The sequence below is a fragment of the Euphorbia lathyris genome, chromosome 2 (assembly GCF_963576675.1).
Source record: "Euphorbia lathyris chromosome 2, ddEupLath1.1, whole genome shotgun sequence".
Taxonomy (NCBI): domain Eukaryota; kingdom Viridiplantae; phylum Streptophyta; class Magnoliopsida; order Malpighiales; family Euphorbiaceae; genus Euphorbia; species Euphorbia lathyris.
In genome coordinates this window covers 19,724,702-19,732,973 of record NC_088911.1, presented here as the reverse complement: position 1 = coordinate 19,732,973, position 8,272 = coordinate 19,724,702, and the positions used below count along the sequence as shown (strand labels likewise).

The following is an 8,272-nucleotide window of genomic DNA, read 5'->3' as shown; positions in this document are numbered from 1 at the left end:
ATTACTAAACTGAAACATTACTGAACTCAAACATTACTAAGCTGAAACATTACTAAACTGAAACATCACTAAACTGAAATATCACTAAACTGAAACATTACTGAATTGAAATATTTCAGTTCAGTAATATTTCAGTTCAGTGATGTTTCACTTCAGTAATATTTCAGTTTAGTAATTTTTCAGGTTACTAATGTTTCAGTTCAGTAATGTTTCAGTTGAATGATGTTTGAGTTCAGTTATGTTTGAAGTCAGTAATATTTCAGTTCAGTAATATTTGAGTTTAGTAATATTTCAGTTTAGTGATGTTTTAGTTGATTAATGTTTCAGTTTAGTAATATTTCAATTCAGTGATATTTTAGTTTAGTAATATTTTAGTTCAGTAATGTTTCAGTTTAGTGATGTTTCAGTTCAGTGATGTTTCAGTTCAGTAATATTTCAGTTTAGTAATGTTTCAGTTCAGTAATATTTTAGTTCAGTAATGTTTCAGTTGAGTGATGTTTGAGTTCACTTATGTTTGAAGTCAGTAATATTTCACTTCAGTAATATTTGAGTTTAGTAATATTTCAGTTTAGTAATGTTTCAGTTTAGTAATCTTTTAGTTCAGTAATGTTTTAGTTTTGTGATGTTTCAGTTCAGTGATGTTTCAGTCCAGTGACCTTTCAGTTCAGTAATATTTCAGTTCAGTGATGTTTTAGTTCAGTAATATTTCAGTTCAGTAATGTTTCAGTTCAGTGATGTTTCAGTTCAGTAATGTTTCATTTTAGTAATCTTTTAGTTCAGTAATGTTTCAATTTATTGATGTTTTAGTTCAGTAATATTTCATTTCAGTGATATTTTAGTTCAGTGATGTTTCAATTCAGTAATATTTCAGTTAAGTGATGTTTTAGTTCAATAATATTTCAGTTTAGTAATGTTTCAGTTTAGTAATGTTTCAATTCGATATTATTTCAGTTCAATGATGTTTCGGTTCAGTAATGTTTTAGTTGAGTAAGATTTCAGTTTAGTAATATTTCAGTTAAGTGATGTTTAAGTTTAGTGATGTTTTAGTTCAATGATGTTTCGATTCAGTGATGTTTTAGTTCAATGATATTTAGTTTAATAATATTTCAGTTCAGTGGTGTTTCGGTTCAGTAATGTTTCAGTTTAGTAATATTTCAGTTCAATGATGTTTTAGTTCAGTAATATTTTAGTTCAGTAATGTTTCAGTTCATTAATATTTCAGTTTAGTAATGTTTTAATTCGACAATGTTTTAGTTTAGTGAGGTTTCAGTTTAGTAATGTTTCAGTTCAGCGATGTTTTAGTTCAGTAATGTTTCAATTCAATAATATTCTAGTTTAGTAATGTTTCAGTTGAGTTTCGGTCCAGTGATATTCAATTAATTAATATTTCATTTTAGTGACATTTCAGTTCATTAATGTTTCAGTTTAGTAATATTTCAGTTCAGTGGTGTTTCAGTTTATTGGTGTTTCAGTTCAGTAATGTTTCAGTTCAGTAATATTTCAGTTAAGTGATGTTTTAGTTTAGTAATGTTTCAGTTTAGTAATATTTCAGTTTAGTAATGTTTCAGTTGAGTAATATTTCAGTTCAGTAATGTTTCAGTTGAGTGATATTTTAGTTCAATAATGTTTTAGTTTAGTAACGTTTCAGTTCAGTAATATTTGAGTTCAGTAATGTTTCAGCCCAGTGATGCTTCAGTTTCGTGATGTTTCAGTTCAGTAATATTTGAGTTCAGTAATATTTTAGTTCAGTAATGTTTTAGTTCAGTAATGTTTCAGTTCAGTTGAGTGATGTTTCAGTTGAGTTATGTTTCAGTTGAGTGATGTTTCAGTTGAGTGATGTTTCAATTCAAAATATTTCAGTTCAGTGATGTTTCAATTCAGTAATATTTTAGATGTTTGAGTTCAGTGATGTTTGAGTTCCGTAAAAAAATTTATTGAGTGATATTTACGTTACGTTACATTACGTTTGTGTGAGGATATAAATCAATGGCATGGAGTGGGTAGTATTTAATATGACATCTAAATGGATGACATTAGACATTTATTATTGTCATTAGTGTGACATTAGAATATATGAATTATAGAGATTGTAAGTTTAATGATTGTTTATAAATAAATGAATGCTTAAAGAAATAAAAAAAAAAATTAAGGATTTACAAATTGATCTTGGAATCCTAAGGATTTACAAGTTGAACTTACAATCCTAGAAATTTATAAATTGAGTTTACAATTCTAAGGTAATAAATAGAGGGAAAACACCATTAATTAGAACATCATTAATGTTGTATTTGGTTATCATAAATAATGTTGTACATTCTCAATGTCAAGCTTTTTGTGTTTCCAATGAATAAGCATTTATTAAGATTTAATGCATATAACATTGATTAGACGGATACAAAATTACTTAAAAGAAGATGTCTTCTTATGTAAAATAAAAACATCAGGGAAAAAAATTATTTCTTGGAAGTTGGTTATATCTTGAGGAAAGAGAAAACGTTTTTCAAAGTACAATATTCCAAGTTACAACTGACATGTCATCAGGTAAAACCTATTTTAATATTAAATCACAACTTAAATTATGCACCATTAGATCTTGATCCAATGGATATTAATCACTCACCACCATGGAGATAATTTAGTGCTCACCATTGAAACCAACCCCATATATATATATATATATATATATATATATATATATATATATATATATATATATATATATATATATAGGGGAGGGATCAAGTGAGAACCCTCCCCTAGGTGAGAACTCACCTTAGGTGAGAACCACCCCAAAACTACGTAGTTTTATACATTGAAAAAACAACAACCTATCCCAATTACAAAACTACATCGTTTCACTCTTGCAAATTGAGGATCAACAATCGCAGATCATTCTTCCATCATCGCAAAATCACGATCAACAATCGCACATCCTCCATCACTTCGATCTTCATCATTTTTCTGTAATTCAACCTCAGATCTTCCTCATCATCCATCCTCCTTTGTTAATTAGATCAGCCTCCTTCCTCATCATCGTTCCTCATTCCTCATGGCTCTGTCATTCAACCTCATATCATTTTTCTGTAATTCAACCTCAGATCTTCCTCATCATCCATCCTCCTCCGTTAATTAGATCAGCCTCCTTCCTCATCATCGTTCCTCCTTCCTCATGGCTCTGTCATTCAAAAATCGCAAATCAGATTAAAAAGACGATCTACATTCAAACAAAAAGATTGAAAGCAATTGATCTCAATAGCATCAATTAGGTAATGAAATATCCAACAACTATAAATGAATATTATTCTCTGTTCTGTTTCTTATGTTTATAATTATTCAAAAATTCGTTAAATCTGAAACAAATTGGAAATAATTCAGATTCTATCCAGATGGAAACAATGGATTTGCATGAAATAATAGACAATGATCTACAGGAGAATGATGATCATCATCAAATTTCTCTGTCTTCAACTATAGAAAGAGGTACATTCCCAATTAACATTCTTCATAATCTAAAAAAGCTAGTTCCAAATAATTGTTCATGTGTTCTATAGATAATAGTACATATTATTCGTTTCTTATTTATAATTAGTTCTAAAAATTGTTGAAAAAATAAAATTGAGTATATTGAAATATATAGTTCAATACATTCTTCAAACTGTACCTAATGTTCTAAACATTTGTTCATATGTTCTATATATTATCACATATGTTCAAAAATTCAACTTAAATGCAGTGTCAAATCAAGAGCAGCCTAATGATTCTACTACTGCAATTATATCCTACACTCAACAAGTAGAATTTGGGCAGACTCCTGAAAGAACAAAAGAATGGAAGCCATGTTGCTCTCCAGAAAAAATACCTACTGTAGGAACAAAATTTAATACTATTGATGAGGGTATTGAATTTTACAAAGCATATGCCACTGAAGCAGGATTTAATATTAGAAAATCTACAGTTAAAAAAAGAAAAAACTCAAATCTTGTCATTTTTCAATACTGTTTGTGCAATAAAGCAGGCCATAAGCAGAAAAAAATTGTTGAAGAAATTGAAGGACACATACCAAGAAGAAGATTAATAACACGTGTTGGATGTCAAGCGCAAATTGTTTTAAAGTACTGCAATGATGGAAAATATATTGTCTTTCGTTTAAAAGAGGAACATACACACCCACTTTACAGTCCACGATGTATGAAATTTCAAAAACAGGGAAGAAATCTGACAATACTACACAAGAAGATGATTGTTGATAATTCTAAGGTGAGTCATATTATAAATTTAAAATGTTTACAAACATCTTTACTTGTACATTTCTAACAGTTCATAGTGAAACATAGAACATAGCATCTACAATATTTCAAATTGTATTTACTTTCCTTATAAAATCTCTTAATGTCTTTTCTTTAGATGAATGTTGGACCCGTAAGAACATACAGACAAATAAAAGAAAATGTTGGAGGATACAACAATGTAGGTGCATCTAAGCAGGATTTCAAAAACTTCCATAGAGATTTAAAGGCTTACATTTATGAGTCAGATGCCCAAATGTTTATTGACATTTTCAACAAGAAAAAACTTCTATGGTCTGCATTCTTTTTTGACTTTGATATGGATGAAGACAATCATCTCTGTAGAGCTTTATGGGCAGACCCAATTTGTAGAAAGAATTATGCTCTATTTGGTGATATGGTATCTTTTGACACAACATACCAAACAAACAGGTATTATATTATATGTACTGATTTCTTATTGCAATGTTCTAAATATTTATTAATGAATTTCAATATATTATTGGCATGTTCTAAAATCTTATTCTTATATTCTTAATAAGTTTTCTTATTTACAAATTGTTTTATACTATTTCCACAGATATAACATGATCTTTGGCCCCTTTACTGGAGTAGACCACCACAAAAAATGTGTTACGTTCGCTGCTTGTTTCATTGCTAAAGAAGATATTGCATCATTTGAGTGGGTTTTCAAAACGTTTCTTAATGCAATGGGAAGCAATGAACCTACATGCTTAATAACAGATCAATACCCAGCAATGAAGATTGCAATCAAAAATGTTTTCAAAAAAACAGAACATAGATTCTGCATGTGGCACATTATGAAAAAGATGAATGATAAATTAGGTAAGCATTCTAAAACTTTATTTACAATTAAATTTTTTACTGCTTGACTGTTCTACTATATGTTTTGATCAGGTATTAAATTGTATGTTCCAATATATTATTCGCATGTTCAAAATATTTGTATATTATGAAAATACTAACTCGTTCTTTTAATAGGTCGTACAATTATGCAAGAAACCAATTTCTTAAAAATGATTCAACCAATTGTTTGGAGTGTTGAGATAGAACCTGCAGAATTTGATGAAAAATGGAAAGCAATCCTTTCAGAGTTTAATTTGGAGAAACATGAATGGCTATGTCAAATATTTGAAATCAGAAAAATGTGGATTCCAGCGTATTTCAGGGACTTATTCTTAGGAGGAATTATGAGAACTACATCAAGGTCAGAGAGTGAGAACAACTTTTTCACTGCTTTTACAAATTCTCATCTAAGTCTTGTAGAATTTTATATGAGATTTGATAGTGCAATGGATGCACAAAGGCATAACCAAGCTCACAATGACAATGAAGCCAAACATAAAAGACCTGTATGCAAAACACCAATGGGTATTGAAACACATGGAGCTGATGTTTATACAACCACTGTCTTTTATGAGTTTCAGGAAGAGGTTTATAATGGATCTTTTTTTGTGGAATAGAAGGATTCTATAAACAACATCCTTTTGAAATTTACACTATCAAAGAGCAAAGGACATCAAAAACCTTTCAGGTTACGTACAGCAACATTGAAGACGAAACAAAATGTTCGTGCAAGAAGTTTGAGAGACAGGGCTTACCATGCAGACACATGGTGTGGGTTTGGAAGGCAAAAATGCTTGAATGAATTCCAAAAAGGTATGTGCTTAACAGATGGACTACATTAGCAACAAGTCAAAAAAATATAAATCTGCAAGGAAATCTTATGGAAGAATGTGCTGCTACAATTGATAAGAAAACATGGCTGAATCAACTATGGTCAGAGATTAATGTTTGTGTCTATTTAGCTCAAGGTAGTGAGGAAAATATAAAGGATCTTGTGAAGAAGTTTCAAGCAATCAGAATGGATTTAGAAGCTAAAAACACTCAAAAAGACACTGAGAAAAACAAAACTCGTTCAAAAAATCAAGACATTGAGATATTGATTGGAACTAGTGTACCAACAGAAATTAATGTCAAAGCACTGAAAATATCAAAGAACAAAGGTACAGGTGTACATATTCCAAAAGGAAACAGTGATAAAAGATTGAAGGGTGAAAGAGAGAAAGCTGTTGAGGAAAACCAGAAAAAAAAGAGGTTATGCAGAGTCTGTAAACAGCTTGCTAACCATGATAGCAGAAACTGTCCAGAAAAAGAGAACTGATCTCATATATTGATTAGAACATATCATATAAGATTTAGAACATATGATATAAGATTTAGAACATATGATACATGTTTTAGAACATACGATCTTTTTTTGGAACATACAATAATTTTTTTCCAATGTAAGAAGCTGAAACATAAATTTTTTCTTATATGGTACAATATTTTGATGACAAACTGGATCTAACATGTTTATATTTCATCTAAACATGTATAGCACTAAAATTTAACTTCAACCTTCTAATGCTATTCTGATTAATTTACATAGGATTACACATATTTTGTTAAACAAGCCACTAACCTACACAACTTTCCACTTTAAACAGATATGTACAATCTACTCAAGAAATTCACAAATCCTACACATTCAGTTGAACAAAATCACAATTCAAGGTTTGGCTCAATAGACCTGATTCCACCATTAAATATCTAACTTCCATTTCAACATTCTCTGTAAATTACAATATTCATCACCTGTACCCATTTCCAATCTTCATAATTATCACCATAATCAATTTTACTGCTGTCATTTGGTTCTCATTATATCCTTCCTTCTCAAAACTGAGATATCACATCCAAGAAAAGAAACCACTAATTCATCCAATCCAATTCAAAATATGTGTTTCAAACACTTCATTACTGTTAACAAAATCGTGCATGTTACAAATAATATATTTCATGTTCCAAAATAATATGTCTTACGTTCTAACATATATAATTACAACAATTGCAGAATATACAATTATTTTAATTGTTCATTCTTCCATTTTAAGGCCTTCTCATTTACAACAGCAACTTCTTTGTTTCCAGAATTTGACAGAATCTTCCAACAGTATTCAATTCTGAAATTCTTCAACTGATCAACCTACAATATCCCATTCATTATTACTAACATTATCAAAATAATAACAACAGCCTATAATAAATAAGATTAAAAAAAACTCACATTGTTATTTCGAACTCCAATATCCCATTCAGACTCCTCTTGTCCAAAATAGGATTCCATATGTTTCAAAAGGAAAACACCACAATCATCATTATTGCTTGACTCTTTCCACTTCAACTTCAAATGTTTTGAACCATATGCACTGATATCATTCAAGCAATTAGGGCTCTCTCTTTTTATATAAAGATAATATGCTTTCACCTGAAAAACATAGAACAACATCTTATCAATATTAAAACAAATCATCAACTACTCAGAACATACACTTAGATTTTCTGAACATGACAATAAATATGTAGAACACAATAACAAAACTGAAAAACAGATAAGTAATATTACCAAAGCCTTTGCAAAACCCTTATATTTAATATGGACTGTTACGCCTTTATCAAGAGCCTTGTTATCAATGACGTCTATCTTTCCAATAAAATGGTTAATAACGAAAACATAGAAATGGGCAGCATAAACAACTGGAAAGAATACCTACAAAAAAAAACCATTAGCAATCATAATAATTACAAACAACAATTAAAGTAAAACATGATTTACTTTTAATATAATTACCAAGTGATAACTCTCTAAACTGTTTATTTTAGCCTCATGAAGTTCATAACTAATTCTCTCAAAAAAAGCATTGTGTCTGTCGCTGTACTTGGTACTTCCAGGAACTCCTTTATTAGTACACAGTAAAACCTATACAAAAATACAACATTCATATTAATATAATCCAATTTCTTTTTAACAAAAAAATATATCAAAATGTAAAAACACATACAAATGGTAGAGTAGAGAAGAAGAATCTATGCACAGAAGTTTGACCCTTGCACTTCTCTTCAGAATTCAATATTCGAGA

General features: G+C 29.6%; 1 long non-coding RNA gene across 1 annotated transcript; it reads right to left on the bottom strand.

Annotated features, from left to right (window-relative positions):
• Positions 1 to 7,172: 7,172 nt before the first annotated feature.
• On the bottom strand, positions 7,173 to 7,780 carry LOC136217109 (uncharacterized). The gene is made up of 3 exons (XR_010683440.1): positions 7,759 to 7,780; positions 7,420 to 7,620; positions 7,173 to 7,338 (listed from the first exon to the last, which is right to left on the bottom strand). It is a non-coding gene; the product is annotated as an uncharacterized lncRNA (long non-coding RNA).
• Positions 7,781 to 8,272: the final 492 nt, after the last annotated feature.